This window comes from Mesoplodon densirostris, chromosome 11 (genome assembly GCF_025265405.1).
Source record: "Mesoplodon densirostris isolate mMesDen1 chromosome 11, mMesDen1 primary haplotype, whole genome shotgun sequence".
In the NCBI taxonomy this organism is placed as follows: Eukaryota; Metazoa; Chordata; class Mammalia; order Artiodactyla; family Ziphiidae; genus Mesoplodon; species Mesoplodon densirostris.
The window spans coordinates 74,463,667-74,479,533 of record NC_082671.1 but is presented as its reverse complement, the minus strand read 5'-3'; the positions used below and the strand labels follow the sequence as shown (position 1 = coordinate 74,479,533).

The 15,867-nt window shown below is 46.9% G+C and overlaps 1 protein-coding gene across 1 annotated transcript in view; it reads right to left on the bottom strand.

Moving 5' to 3' along the window:
• The window catches only part of SYN3 (synapsin III), a 454,719-nt gene extending 442,507 nt beyond the window's left edge, over positions 1-12,212 (bottom strand). Inside the window, exon 1 of the mRNA XM_060112343.1 lies at positions 12,144-12,212. The gene's annotated coding sequence lies outside the window, so the exon portion shown is untranslated. The remainder of the gene's footprint in view (positions 1-12,143) is intronic.
• Positions 12,213-15,867: the final 3,655 nt, after the last annotated feature.

Genomic DNA, 15,867 nt, shown 5'->3' with positions numbered 1-15,867 from the left:
TCCCCAGCTTTCTCCAAGTCAGAATTCCTGCTAAACACTCACACCTCCCCTCAAACATCATTTCTTCTGTGAAGTCACCCCAGCTAGCTCCCCCAAGAGTTTCTCATAGTGTGGTCGGCCAATCACTGACACAGAATGATTTGTGGTGCTTGCTGACCACAGACCTCCTACTTTTGGGGTGGGAACCCAGTCAGCTGCATTGTTACCAACCTCCCAAACTGACTCTAATACACACTAAAGTTTAGAGAGGATTCCCAAAAAGCTGGCCTTGCACAAGTTACACTTAGCCATTTCTCTGTCACCTGGACTCCCCCAGGACTTTTCACATGAACTCTGAGAGCACACCTTGTCATATTCCAGGTGAACTGCTTACAATACATCTCCCCTCACCAGACTGTGAGCTACTTGAGGGCAGAGAACATGCCTGAATTATATTTAAATTCTTGGCACCTCCAGCAATGTTGCCATCCTTGAATCCTCTTTTCCCTCACATTCCATCCGTCACCAAGTTCAGATGGTTCTACTTTCAAAAGATTTTTTTTTACCACTTTTTCACCTCTTTACCACAATGACCTTAGTCCAAACTACCATCATCTCTGCCCATGGACTACTGCAATGGTCCACTTGCTGATCCTTCCAGTTTGACCCTTGTCCCCTACAACTTCCTTTCCACAAAGCATTCAGAATGATTCCTTAAAAACACATAAATCACATATTCAAGAAAGCACTGATATCCAGAAAATATAAAGAATACTCAAAACTCTAGAGTAGGAAACACAAAAGCAACTTTAAAAATGGGTAATAGACCTGAACGGACACTTCACCAAAGAGGATATAAGGAAGGCAAAAACACACATGAAAAAAACACACATTTGCCATTAGGGAAGTGCAAATTAAAACCATGGTGAGATACCACTAAATGGCTAAAATAAAAAATACTGAAAATGCCAAGTGCTGACAAGAACACAGAGCAACTAGAACTTTTATACACTGCTGAAGGGAATGCAAAATGATACAACCATGCTGGAAAATAGTTTGGCAGTTTCTTATGAAACTGAATGTAAATTTACCATATGTCCCAGCAATCCAACTCCTAGGTATTTATTTACCCTAGAGAAGCAAAAATGTATGTTCACACAAAAACCTGGACACAAATGTTTATAACAGCTCTATTCATAATTGCCAAAAGGTGGAAAGAACCCAACTGTCCTTCAAGGGGTGAATGGATAGACAAACTGTGATATGTCTATTCAATGGAACACTAGCCAGCAATAAGAATGAACAAACTCTTGACACGCCCAACAACATGAATGAATCTTGAAGACATTATGCTGAGGGAAAGAAGCCAGCCTTCAGAAGGTTACATACTGTATGATTCCTCTTATATGACATTCTCAAAAGGCCAAAATGATAGTGAAGGAAAGTACAGCTGTAGTTGCCATATGTTAGAAGTGGGGTGTTTGTGGTTACAAAAGGATACCAGGAAGGAGGTTTATGATGAAAGAACTGGTCTGTGTCTCCACTGAGGTGTTGGTAGTTCCATGAATCTATACATGTGTCAAAAGTCACAGAACTCTATGCCAAAGCAAAGTCAATTTTATCATACAGCAATTAGAAAAATAAAATGAGTTGAAAGAATAAGTCAAACCATGTAACCGCCTTGTTCGAAACCTCCAACTTAGAATAGAATCCAAACTTCTCTCCACAGCCCATGAGTCCCCACCAGATCTGGCTTCAGGTACCTCTCAGGTCACATCTTCTCAAACTCTCCCTTCTTGTGCCTCTCTACCTACCCCGAGGCTCACTCACTATTTCCTCTGCCTGGAATTCTTTTCCATAGATATTTCCAAAAACCCATTTCTAAACCTCCTTCATGCCTCTGCTCAAATATCAACTTCTCAGAGAGACCTTCTTTAACTGACTTTTCTATAATGGCATTTTCCCTGCCCTTATACTGTTTCATTTTAATTCATGGCACTCATCGCTAACTGACATCTCACTGGATGTGCCTTATGGTTATTTTCTGTTTCTCCACCAGAATATAAGATCCACGAGGGTAGGAATCTTGTCTGTACCGCTCATCCTCAGCATCTAGGACATGGCCTATCACAAGATAAGAGCTCCATAAATATTTGTTAAATGATTAATGAATAAACCCAAGAGATGAATATTCAATGATGGAATTCCCAATGCTTTGAACTTGGAGATGTACTTTGGCTTCTTTGTAGCATCCCTCAAATCACTTGCCCACTTGGCCTCTGAGTAAAGCAGCCCCAGCCCAGGTACTGGTGCTTTAAAAATGATTTAAGTTCAACATCTCCCTTCTGAGTGCAGCCTTCTGGGTGCTTGGTTAGGTAACTGACATGAGGATGAGCTACGACAGGGCAAGGTTGTAAACACACTCATTCTTAGAGTAAGGCCACATGGGGTTTCCTACGGGCTTGTAAAAAGCCATCTAGAAGTGGGCATCTACTACTGTGGGCAAAGGAGTTGGAGGTGAGATTGAAGAAAGAAAAAATGTACCACCTCTCCTCAACACCCTTCCAAGGAGAAGGAATAAATCAGCACTTAGAGGACACCTGCTCTACATGTTCCAGGCACTCTCTAAAGGTTCTTATTTAATCCTCCATCCATCCTGCACAGTGAGGTCTATGGATCCCATTTTCATAAGTGAAAAAACCCAAACACGGAGAGGTTAAGTAACCTGCCCAATGTTACACATCTATAGGCAATGGCCGGTGCTTTGAACTCAGGTCTGTGTAGCGTCCAACCTCATTCTTTTCCCACTTTGAATTTTAGAAGCAATAGCCAGAGGCATGACGGTGAGCACTGTCCAGAGAAGCCAAACAGACGTGCCAGCCTCAAGTAGGAAATGCCAGCCTGGACACAGCTCACCAGGTTCTTCACTAAACCTTTTCAAAGACCGGCATCGGCAAGTCTGCTAAAGCAAGAGGCTGAGTACCTTCCAGTAAAAGTGTACTCAGCATCTGCTCTGTAACCCAGATCAGGGTACCCACATATATTATCTCATTTAATTTTCATTATCATTTAAAAAGAGTTACATGTATGAAGTATTAGGGCTGTTTATCCAAAACAATGGCATAAACCCTGCAAGCAAACACGAACACCTTGAGAATTCTCTATCCCCCCACTTTATGCCAGTGAGAAATTTTGCAGTTACCTTCAAGACAGAGCAGTATGAAACCCCCCAACTGCATATAAATTTCATTTTGTGACTTCTTTTAGTCTTGGTCAGTGTTTTACGTACTAGTTGGCATAGGAATTGTTGTTCAGAGCTACATACACAAAAACCATGTATAATGCAACTTTGGGGGCAGTGAAAATATTTTCAAAGGTATTTTGGTTCTGAATGATTTCCACCCCACACTATGGCTTTGGAATCTAACTATGAGTAAGACGCAGCTCTACTCGACCTCTGGCCTCCTCCCATTCACTCTTGCTTGATAGTTAATCAAGAAATCTTAGATCCAGAAAGGAAATTAGAGACTACCGAATGCTACTCTTTGCCAGGGCAGCAATGCCTGAAGGTTACCACACACTTCTGATGACAGTGGTCCTACCCACTGGACCACTGCTACCATCAGCACACTCTTCCTGCATTTACCTGCTACCTGCTCCCCTCCACATCCACCCATGGCTGCTGGCTTTGCTCTCCAGCCCTGCAGAACAATTATAACACCTCTTTCCTATGATAATCGTTAGGATATTTGAAGCCCGGTATTAGGATGATTCTTTCTTAACGTTATAGTGATCAAGAAGAGAGTCACATATCCACACTGCCCTTTTTAATAATAACTTGATGGTTTTTATTTCTGGGTGTACATCTCTGCACATCCAAGATACTGACACCCACCTCCCCACAAGGTGGCTCCACTGATTAGGTCCTACATTGTGGGAGCTGTGCCCTGGAAACATGCAGCCTAGTTGGGAAGAGAAAGAACAGAGATCTCATGTCATGTGGCAGGTGTTCTTACAGTGGTATAAATTAGGTGCCAGCCACATGTGGTGACAAAGGGTCAGGGTTGCAGCCCCTCCACTGGGAAAGATTGCTGACCTGTGAACTAGACGCTCCTGAAACACAGCTTGCATCCTGAGTCTCTCCAGGGAAACTGACCAGGTCTCCTGCTTTGCTTGCTTACCAACCTCATCCGTGTCTCAGACACCTGCCTCAACATCAAGCACACAGTAGGTGCTCAATGAGTCTTACTCCAACCCTCTGGCACTTCAAAAGGGCCTGGAGGTAAGAATAACTAAGTTGAAATGATCCCAAAGTTCTCAAATGAAGGTTCAAACAAACTCTTTACTAATAATACCACTTCAAACACCTAAGGCAAGGAGTCATCCCTGCCATCTGTTGACTCACTGAGTGATAAAGAACAGGTAACCTAACTTCTCTAGACCTTCATTTTCCCAGATATAAATGGAGGGGCCTGGTCCAAAGGATTGTAAAGTCCCTTTCAGATCCAGGGACCGTCTGCTGTCCCAGACAGTAAACTGGATAATCCACAATAATCTGGCTGAATTAGTCGATCTGAAAATCAGTGTGTGATTTCTAGTAGAATGAAGAGCATGCAAAGAAGCAAAGGTAGATAAGGATTCCAGCTCCAGCCCTCCCGTTATTCCACCATGTCCCACCATCCCAGTATAGTGACCAGCACAAATACCCCTGTCAACATTTACTGAATGATGATCTTGGGTAAGTCACTGAACTCCTTCAACCTTGATTTTCACATCTTTAGATTGTACATCTCACCTCCTGCCAGGTCTGTTGGGAGGGTTACATGAGTTAAAATGTGTGTGAAGCCCCCAGCACCCAGAGGACACATGCTACGTGTCCCTTTATGCAAACATCCTTTACCCACACCCAATCCACTTAATCAACAGACTCAGATTCTGAGGCTTTTTCATGATCCAGAGCACAGACAGCCAGAGAGGAAGGGCTCTAAAAGTCAGCTGGTCCAAACCCCTCCTACCTCTGTGATTGACAACGAGGGAACTGAGGCTCAGAGAGGCACAGTGACTTGCCCAAGAACCTACATGTCAGGCAAAGCCTGATCCAGAACACAGGGTGGCAGAAGCCAGGGGTCATACAAGACATGGAGAGAAACATTTGCAGGCTCTGCTCTCCCTAAATAAACTGGGGACACTCCACGTATAACCAAATTCTGAAAAATAAAAACAACGGAACTTTTTATTTACCAATTTTGGGGAGGGCTGCAAGAGAGACGTAGCGTCATAGTTTCTCCACGAAATGCAAGGTTTCCCTGAATTCCCTGTGAAATGAGTAGAGTTTCTTGCTAGCAGCCCTTCCCAGTTACTCTGCTCCCGTTTCCCCTCCCCATTTTGACTTTTTTCAGTTTGTACACTTGAGGCAGACATGCTGCATTAGAATCCTCTCTGGGCAAGGTGAGAAGTCTCAGGTCAGGGCAGTGATGCATGCCCCCTTAAACACAAACAGGAAAATCCTCACAACGGCACTGTCATAATACAAAAAGAATCCCCTCCCTCCCACCACCCCTAAGAGCTCCAGCGTGGGACAATTAAGAACATGCCCGAAGTCACGAAGGCACACCCATAACTCAAGGGTCAGGGAGCCAAAGGTCCCCCTAAAAAACACAATCAAAAATCCCTGAGACCATTTAGGTATTTCTGGAGAAACCTCAGCCCAGAGTCCACCAAGGGCCACTCAGCTGAGTGGGAGCACCGAAGAGGAAGCACAGACAAGATACAGAAGGGCCCGGGTGACAGCTGGCTCAGGGAGACGGTGCTAACCTGATGGCCCCCCGCTCCTGCCCCAGACCCCCAGAGAAAAGCATTTCTCACCCAGAAGCATTTGGCAGAAAGTTACTTCGAGAGCACGCTTGTGGATCGTGCCTGGCCAACACACTCCCCACCAGTGTCTCCCTAATCCAAGCCCCACATTGTGTTCTTGAATAAATAGACATACAGAGGGACACACTCCTGGCCCAGCTCACACCGCACGTGCGGGCAGCTTTGCATGGAGTCTGTGCCTGTTTCCTCCCACTGCCCCAAGGCTCCTCTCCAGGTCCACTCTTCCTTCCAAAACCCGGGGCTTACCTCCCGGTCCCGAGGATCCCGTAAGGTTGAACAATGCTCAGAAGCAGGTGGCCATTTAGCAAGTCATCCAGTGGGACCTCTTCAGGTCAGAGCAGCTGGAGCTGTGCCCATCCCCAGTGGCAAGGAGAGACTGCCGTGTGGAACTTTGAAAGGGCTCTCTCTTCGCTAAACAATCCTGATCATCCCCCTCCTCCTCCTCCCCCTCCGGAGTACTATGGAGACATGTGCTCTGCTTGAGAAGAGGTAAGGAGGAAGGTGCAGCTATTTCCTGGAAGAAAGGCAGTAGCCAGCTGAGCCATGCTACACACTCACACCTAGCAGAAGAGAAATGGGGAAAAAATAGCTCTATGTGCTGCCACAGAATTATTAACCCTTGGGCTCCAGCTGTACTCCTTACACAGCTGAAGCAAGAGAAACAATATACTTAACCAATAGAGTGCCAGCCAAAGGCATTACATCATCGGTCAGCACTGCCATTGGCTAATAATTCCTAGAAGGCATTATCTGCTTCTAGGTGCTTAACCCTTTTGTGTACATCATAGCAAAGACTCAAGCATTTGGTCTAAGCCAGTGGTTCTTGGATCTTGCTTTTATCAGGATCATCTGGGGTCCTTTCTAAACATACAGATTGCTATGTTCCACCCCAAACCATGTGAATCAGATTCTTCAGAGGATGCATGGATTTCTGTATTTTAAACAGTGTTCAGAGTGTGGAGACCACTGGTCTATTCAGAAAGGCTTCCTCTCCAAAAGATAAATGAGACGACGTTTTTCTGAGCATTTATTATGTGCCCAATATGTTACTACACCTTCTCATTTACTTCCTGCACTGAGCAGTGGATGTGACTAGCTCAATTTCACAGGTGTAGAAAGTAAGGTTCAGAGACTAAGTCATTTGCTCATAGATGGAGCCCGGCTTTGAAAGCCAGGCTGTTTGCACCATACCTTGCTACTCCTCTGAAGCTTCCACTTGAGATCAAACCAAGCTATTTGTCTACTTATTGCCTCCAGGGTTATAGAAAAGATAGACATTCTGGATGAGCTGGAAAATGCCAGTAACATGTGAAGAACTGGGGAGTGAAAAGAATAGGGAATTCCCATAGCAGGTGTTCAGGGATCATGAACCTTCCAGAGAATCACTCTCTTTCTCAGGCTCAGTTCTTTTGTTTCTGCTACAAATCTCTGCTTAGCTGTCACTTTCTCTAGGAAGCCTCCTCCCATCCCCAAATCTGGGAGAGACGCCCCTGCTCCAGGCTCCTATGGTCCCCTGTATCAGTGGACTACAGCTGCTTGTTTACTAGGTAAATTCCACAAGATTAGAGCCATTTCTACCTTCACCAACATATGCCCAGCACAGTGCCTGCCACATGTGAGTACTCAATCATGACTGTGGAAAGAAAGAAAGAAAGGAGGGAGGGAGGGAGGATGGAAGGAGAGAGGGAGGAGGGAGGGAGGGAGGAAAGGTCTTTGCTGAAGTTCTAAATAGCATCACGCTGAGGTGTGAAAGGCAAGGGACTGGAAGCCAGGGGAACGACATGAACAAACTGTCTGACCTTGGGCAAGTTCATTCTTAGGGGGCCTTGGTTTCCTCACCTGAACATGAGAACAGTAGCACCTTCCTCATAGGCAGTTATGAGGATCAAATTAAAGAATGATCCAGACTCAGATGTGCTCCTCTATACTCTCTCTCTCCCTAGGTTTCACCTATTTTACTGGCTGACATCTAAGTGCTGACAACTCCCTTATTTATTTCTCCAGTCCAGATGTCCCCCCAGGCTCTGTGTGGATGTCTTCCAGGCCATCTCCAAGAGAGCATGTGGATTTTCTCCCCTAACCACAGCCTGTTCCACATCTCCACTCTCTGATGCTCCCATCCACCAATCTTTTTCTTTTTTTTTTTTTGGTAATTGGGGTGAAATTCATATAAAGTAAAATTAACCTTTTTAAAGTATACAGCTCAGTAGCATTTAGTACATTCACAATATTCTGCAACCACCACCTCTATCTAGTACCAAGACGTTTTCATCACCCTAAAAGGAAACCACTTACCCTTTAAGCAGTCACGCCCCACTTAGCCTTCCTCCCCCTCTGCACAAGCCCCTGGCAAACACCAACCTGCTTTCTGTCTCTGTGGGTTTGCCTATTCTGAATACTTCACATAAATAGAATCATGTAATATGTGACCTTTTGTGTATGGCTTTTTTCACTTAGCATGTTTTCAAGGGTCATTCACATGGTAGCATGTATCAGTACATCATTCCTTTTTATGGCTGAGTAATATTCCATTGTAAGTATTTACCACATTTTGTTTATCCATTACCCTGTTGATGGACATTTGACATCTACCCAATCTTGAACCATAAACCTGGGGGGTCATCCTTGACCCTTCCCTTTTCCATATTCCTGACACCTAATGTATCAGCAAGTCCTGTCCATTTAACACCCCAAATACAGCTCCAATTCTTCTACTTTCCCAACACTATTGCTAGCCTGCAGCCAGGACACCAACACCTCTCTCACCAAACTCCCAATTTGTGACAAGGTCCCATTCTTCTCCCTACTCCGTTTTTCACCTGGTAGCTGCATAAACCACATCATCCATTCACTTCAGCAATATTTACTGAGCGCTTTTCTTCACGGAGCTTGCCTGCCAGAGGCATGACAGACAACAAGCAATTATATACTGTATTTATAACACCAGGTCATTACTAGGCTTAAAATCCTTCACTGACTTTTCATTGCACTTTGAGTAAAATCCAAGCTCAGCATGGCCTTCCAAGGCCCCATCTATTTCTCCAAATTCATCTCAGGTTGCTCCCCTATCATGCTGTGCTCCATTCCTCCATCTCGTGGTCCTTGAACAAGCTGTTCTCTCTGCCTCTTGACCTTGGCATTGCTGGATCTTCCTCATCCCTTAGATCTCAGTGTAAATATCTCTTACTGGTGATACCACTCTTCTAAGCAGATCTACCCTTCATTCACTTCACTCATTCAATAAATACATGCTAAACACTGTGCTAGGATAAAGTGATGTATGATCTCCTGGAGCCTTTAGTCTAGTGGGGACGACCCATGACAGGGAAGTAAATAAAATGTATGAGCAAGTATGATGAAGCGGGAGTAAAAGAGAGGGGAACTGCTTTTCACAGGATGGTCCAAAAGGCCCTTCTGAGGTGGTTATATTGAAACCAAAGGGTGAGAAAGAGTCAATTGGGAAGACAGCCTATTACTCTCCATCACACCCTGGCTATGCAATGGTCCATCCTTCAATGTTTGCTTTGGAGGAATCAAAGCATTTAATGTCAGTCTCTGTCTCCCCTAACAGACGGAACTGTATTCCCAGCGCCTAGGACAGGGCCGACCATTTAGGAGACACTCAATGCACATTGATGACTTAATTATTTATTAATCAATCCACCAATGAAATCACTGCATAGACTGTAACAAGTCATTATCGTTTTTGCTGTTGTCGTTATTGTTATTATCTTGTGGCAAAAGGACACCTACTCTGCTGGGTTTTAGAAAACACCAACTGTAGGGCTTCCCTGGTGGCGCAGTGGTTGAGAGTCCGCCTGCCGATGCAGGGGACACGGGTTCGTGCCCCGGTCCAGGAGGATCCCACAAGCCGCGGAGCGACTGGGCCCGTGAGCCATGGCCGCTGAGCCTGCGCGTCCAGAGCCTGTGCTCCGCAACGGGAGAGGCCACAACAGTGAGAGGCCCGCGTACCGCAAAAAAAAAAAAAAAAAAGAAAACACTAACTGTAAATGTAACTGTAAAATGAGAATAAAAGTACCTAAGTTGGAGTATTACTGGGTAGCTAGGAGAGAATGTATATGCAAAACAGACACTCAATAGTAGTCATTGTGGCCATTATCATGAAAGGTTCTTTCCTCAGTAGAAGCTGATCTACTCAATTCAAACTCCAAAATCCATTTTCAGGCACAGGCAAGAAGTTTAAAGGTGAGAAAAGGAACACTTCTTAAATGCCTGCTCTGCACTGCGCACCTTCTGTCAGTCATCTCAGCCACTTCCCAAGCCCACCCTGTAAGGTGGCTGCGGTGCTACAGTTCTCAGTACCCCCAAGACCGAGGCACCGCTTACTCCTTTGTGCCGGCTGCTGGGACTGTTGGCTATGCATGGCTCCCAGCTGAGTTCCGCTTCAGGAACTGTCCTGCTGAAGGGACAGCCAAAGTTGTGCCCCCTTCCTTGGGGGCAGCCTGCCCCCACTGGCTGGTCAACATGGGGTTTCAAAGGCCTGGCCCCATGCCTCAGAAGATCAACTGAGGCCTCTCTTGCTCTGCATCACGGACCAACTTCTCCCTCTGTCCCATCCTGCTTCCCTCACCACCCCCTTCCTTGGAGAGTGAGACCATTCCCCAAGAATCCTCCTACACACAGTTCTCAGAGCCTCCGAGTCTTTTTCCAGGGAATGCAACCGATGACAGGTGAGGATGATGACTTCCTTTTAAATCAGAAAACTGAGGCTCAGAAAGGTTGATAATGTCCCCAAGACACATGGCTAAAGTGACTTTCGGGTTTGACTCCCCGTCAAGACCTTGCTCTTCACGACAGCCTCTAACAGCTGAGGCTGTGTCTCTGTGAAGCAGAAGGAGGAGCCCAGGGAGAGGGGAAACCACAGCAGAAAGGGCAGGCAGAGGTACCCATCACAGTCCTCCAGGGGGCATCCCTGACGACAAGGTCCAGGTCAAAGCCTCCAGAAACAATATAAAAATGACCTGCAGGTTGCAGAGGCAAGCAATCACATGGGCAACATCTCCCTGCCTGAATGATCCCCTGAATGATCCATGCCTGGAAGCCAGGGAGCAGGGCTCCTGTGCAGATGGGGCTGCCTTTAGGGATCAGAGTATTTGCAGCCCCATCCAAAATATGAGCTACAACTTAGCAGCTTTCTACTGCTCCAATCTCCATCCATTTTCCACAAAGCTGCCAGAATTCTTCCACTGCCCTTCTTGACCCCTGGACAATATTCTATATAGTCTAAGTCTGCATTTTAAGGTCTGTGCATGTTTTAGCTCCTGCCATGTTAACAGTTCATTTCCTACCCACCTTTTGTGGTCCTATTTGATTAGCTGATATAGGATTACCTGATGGTCTAAGTCAGGATACTGGCCTTTTTCAGTTTCCTTACCTTTGCACAGGAAAATCTATCTGGAATTCCTGCTATCCCATCACACACACACACACACACACACCAGCCTACAAAGCTTTCAGCCTGGCAAACCCTCCTACTCTTCCTGTCCCCACTCAATAGTCACCTCCTCTCAGACGCCTTCCTGGCTTGCTCATGGTCCTCCCCTCCCCTCCCTTCCCCTCCCCTCCCCTCCCGTAACATCCCCTGTAGTACAGTGCACTGTAATTGTTCCTCGTATTGTCCTTCTTAGCCCCAGGAGCTCCTCCAAGGCACTTCATCCTGACGCTAGGGCTTAGCACAGTGTCTGGCACGCAATAGGAACCCAATAAATGCTGAATAAATACACGGGGCGCTGCATAAAGTGCTAGTCTCTCTGCTCTTAGCTTGGCCAGAAAACCGCTCTGAGATTTTTTTTCCTGAGTTCCAGGAGACCTGGAAATAGGAAATGGCTTAACAAATCTGACTCCTAGCCCCGGGGCAACAGGTCAGGAGGCGTCTGAAGACCTAGGCAGAGCAAAGTCCGGCCCCTGCGGTCTCCAGCTACCCTCAAGCTCTTCCCTGGGCCCCGGCGCTGGGTGGAGATTCTCTTGGAAGCCACTATCCTGAGACCCTCTGGCTCCCGGGCCCCTCAGGCATCCCCGCACGAGGACCTGTCTATCCCAGGGTCGGCCCCGGGGACCAGGCAGCAGCAGTCCGGGGAGGCAGCGTGGCGCGGCGGCTCCTCGCCTCCCTGCCGGGCCCCTCCGCGCGCCGGCATCCCGCGGCACACAGCCGGAGCGCCCGGGGACGCAGCCTAGCGCCAGGACGCCACCAGCAGCCCCGGCGGGAAGCGGCGGGGACTCCCTGCTGCCAGAAACCCCACAAAGTCTACTTCGCTGCGGGCTCTGCTTACCGTGCGAGCCACCAGGAACCAAGAGCTGGGTGGGTGCCTATGCCGCGGCACCCGCCTGCTAATCCGCTCGGGTCCGGGAACTCAACCTCCGCACCCCACTGCGCGCTAGCGTCTCCTCTCGGCCGCCGGCCTCCTCGCGCCGCCGCGCCCCATTGGCTCGGGCAGCCAGGCCCCGCCCACAGGAGGCTCCGCCCCTGCCACCGCCCCTGCCGCCGCTTCTGCCTTCTCCCACCCAGCACCTCGTCTCTTCAAGCCGGAAAAGTGCTTCTAGACTCAGCTCTCACACGGCTCGGGCAGCCGAGAAAGGTAATAATTCTCCATCCCAAGAGCGTCTAGACGCCTCTCGGGGAGTGTGAAGAGTGCAGAATCCCTGGAAGCCAGCTTTGAGAAATTCACCTGACCTCCCTGGCCCTCAAGAGACTCCTCAAATCCCACCGCAAATGTCTCAAGCCGTGTGCTAGGCACTTAGCGCCAGGGGTGCATCGGGGAACTAGACAAAGTCTATCGCCCACATGGACTTTGCATGAGGTAGGGGTTGGGGAAGGCTATATGCAAATAAACACATAAAAAGATAATGTCAGATTGTTGTGAGCATTATGGGTGGAGGTGATTAAATAAGAAAGGGGGCCGGGGATGCTATAAATGGGATGGTCCCGGAGGCCACTTTGAACCAGGAGATGGAGGATAAAAGCGATTCCAGGGCTGGAGGAAGAGCCTTGAGAACAGGCGGAAGCAAATGCTCCGTGGTTCTGAGGCTGGAACTGTAGCCTAGGATGGCCCAGTGCAGTGAGCAAGCGGAGAGTGGGCCATGGCCAGAGAGGTGGACGGGAGCTAAGTCACCCAGAGCCGTGTGCGCCAGGGTGAGGAGCTCCAGTTTCGTTGTAAGGACAAAAATAAGCCAGTGAAGGGTTTTGAGCGGGACTGTGACAGTTTTAAAAGACCACGCTGGCTTTTTGTGTGGAGAATGGATTTTAGAAGAGAAAGAATGGAAGCAAGGAGACCAGTTAGAAGGTGTCTTAGTCTTATTCTGCTTGCGCTGCCATAGCAGAATACTATAGACTGTGTGGCTTAAACAAAGAAATTTATTTTCTCACAGTTTTGGAAGCCAGAGGTCCAAGATCAAGGCACCAGCAGGGTCAGTTTCTGGTGAGAGCTCTCATGCTGGCTTGTAGACTGTTGCCTTCTCCCTGTGTCCTCACATGGTGGGTGGAGACAGAGCAAGCTCTCTGGTATCTCTCCTTCTAAGGACACTAATCCTATTGTGAGGTCCCCATCCCCATCATCTCATCTAAACCTGATTACCTACCAAAGGCCCCATCTCCAAATACCATCACACTATGGGTTCGGTATGAATGGGGGGCCGGGGGCTGGTACATAATTCGGTGCATAGCAAAGAGGCTATTACAGAAGTCCAGGCAAGTGATGATGGGTGCTTAGACCAAGGTGGTGACAGCAGAGCTGGGGAGAGTGGCCTGATTGAAATACATTTTGAGAGTATCACGGAAAGGCTTGATGATGGATTGGATTTAGGGGATGAGGAAAATGGATGAATGAAGAATGACTCCTAGGTGTTTACCTTGAGCTACCCATGGGATAATGGTGCTACTGCCAACACGGGGAAGACTACAGAGGAACAGGCTGGAGGCAGAGGGACATGAAGGCTCTCTTGTTGACATTCAAGTGACCTGTTAGACATCCTATAACAACAATGCCAGGCTCTCTTCAAGTGTTTTCACATATATTAACAATTGTCTGTATAATTCTCATAATAACCACATGGCGGAAAAGTACTCTCACTATCCCCATATTACAAATGAGGAAATGAAGGCACTGAAAGGTTAAGTGACTTGCCCAAGGTGGGTGGCTGGATACACAAGTCCAGAGCACAGGCAAGTGTCTGCAGCTGGAGATGTGCATTGGGGGTGCCCTGACCTGGGCTGTATGGAACCACCTAGAGAGAGCGTGCAGTGTGAGAAGAGAGGAGAAACAAGGGCTGAGCCTTTGCAAGGTTCTCTTCCAACGTCTTCCACTTATTGCACGGTCACCTTTGCTCAGCGACCTCAGTCGATAAGAAGGAGTGACCCAACTTTAGTAACTAAGACAGAATAAGACTAACTCAAGGATTGCACACTCTTAATACCGATGGGGACAGGCAGTAATTTAGCAAGTGAAGTTGGCAGGGTGTGCTAGAACAGGGAGGGATGGGGGCTGTGACACACTGAGGTGTGCCCACCTGTCTAAGGAGCAGTCGTTACTCTGCAACAGCTGGTTTTTGCCATGGGAGAACATGGACCCTGAGTTGCCAGATGATCTGTTTTTTATTAAAGAGCCAGAAATTCAGATTATGTTAAATCTCCAGATTTTTTAATTTGGCAATTAATTTAATTCTAATTTGGCCAGGACTGTTGGGCAAAATCAAACCTATGTATGGGGGAGGATTTGCTCCTTTCGCCACGACTTATCACTTCTGGATTAGATAATAGCTCAGGTCCTTCAAGAAACTTCCTGAATGGTTTCTGTCCAGACACAGATGGTGACAATAGTTGGACATAAGAGGACCAAGGAAATCTCAACTCAGGTAGCATAGCATAGTCTTTGATGGCATTTGGCCAGTCTCTGCCTTGACCCACCTGGCATATCATTTCTAAGCCTCAGTTCCCCCCCCCCCCCCGTAAAATGAGGAGCTCAGAATAGTGCTCCTCCAAGACTCCTCCCAACTCTAACATTTGGAGTTATATCATAACAATAGTTTTTTTAATATTGGTTTTCAAATATGCACAGGAAACTTACTTGGGGAAAAATGGAAAGGGTGTTCTTGTCTGGGTCTATAAATTCAAAAGACCTCACTAGTGTCAGTTTTAAACAAAGAAGAAAAGAGGAAACAGGGAGTGAGATAGAGGTTTAGTTGAGAAACCAGGCAAATTTTGGCAAAGAAAATTATTTTTTATTGTGCTATAAGAAAAAACAGCAATTAGATACAGGAATGCTTAATAACCATTATTGAAAACGCAATGTATTGTAGCCAGTTCTCTCTATATATCACCAAGGGTTTTGCAGTAATGAGATTCTCCTGTCATGTATTGAAGGTCAACTACACTCTAGCATTATTTATTCTTATGTGCTGAGCTTATATAATGAAAAGAGGCTGAAAACAGATAATTGCTCTCCGTAGCATCAGTCCCTTCTGTCCCCACCTGAGACATGGTTTAAAGCTGCAGAAACAGCTTATGATTTTATAAATCACTGGGTTTTGGTGTAGCAGAATGAACGTGGGGTTGAGGGCCAGGAGACCTGACACACAGTCATTGAATAACCTCTCTGAACCTTCTCCATCAGTAAAATGACTACCGGACAAAGGTGGCTTTCCTAGAAGATATATGTATTCAAACCTCTACATTTCTTTGGAGGGAATTTTTCATTGTGTGAGGACCTGGTAATTCCCAGAGCCAGATCCTTCCACAATTCTCCACCTCTCAATCCCCCAGAATTCTTCAGGAAGAGATGTCATCTAAGTTGGGCCAATGATATGCTCATTTCTGGGGCTTTTTCTCTCCAGAAAGTAGCAAGGATGGAGAGATAGAGATTGGCCATGAGACTGATCAGAGTGACGGTGGCGGCAGCAGCAGCATCATGAAGAGGCTGGACCAGTGGTTGCTACTCAGTCATGAATCTTGTTGGCCAACCTCCAGAATTCCCCTGGTTTCTGCCAGTTTTTCACGCCTGT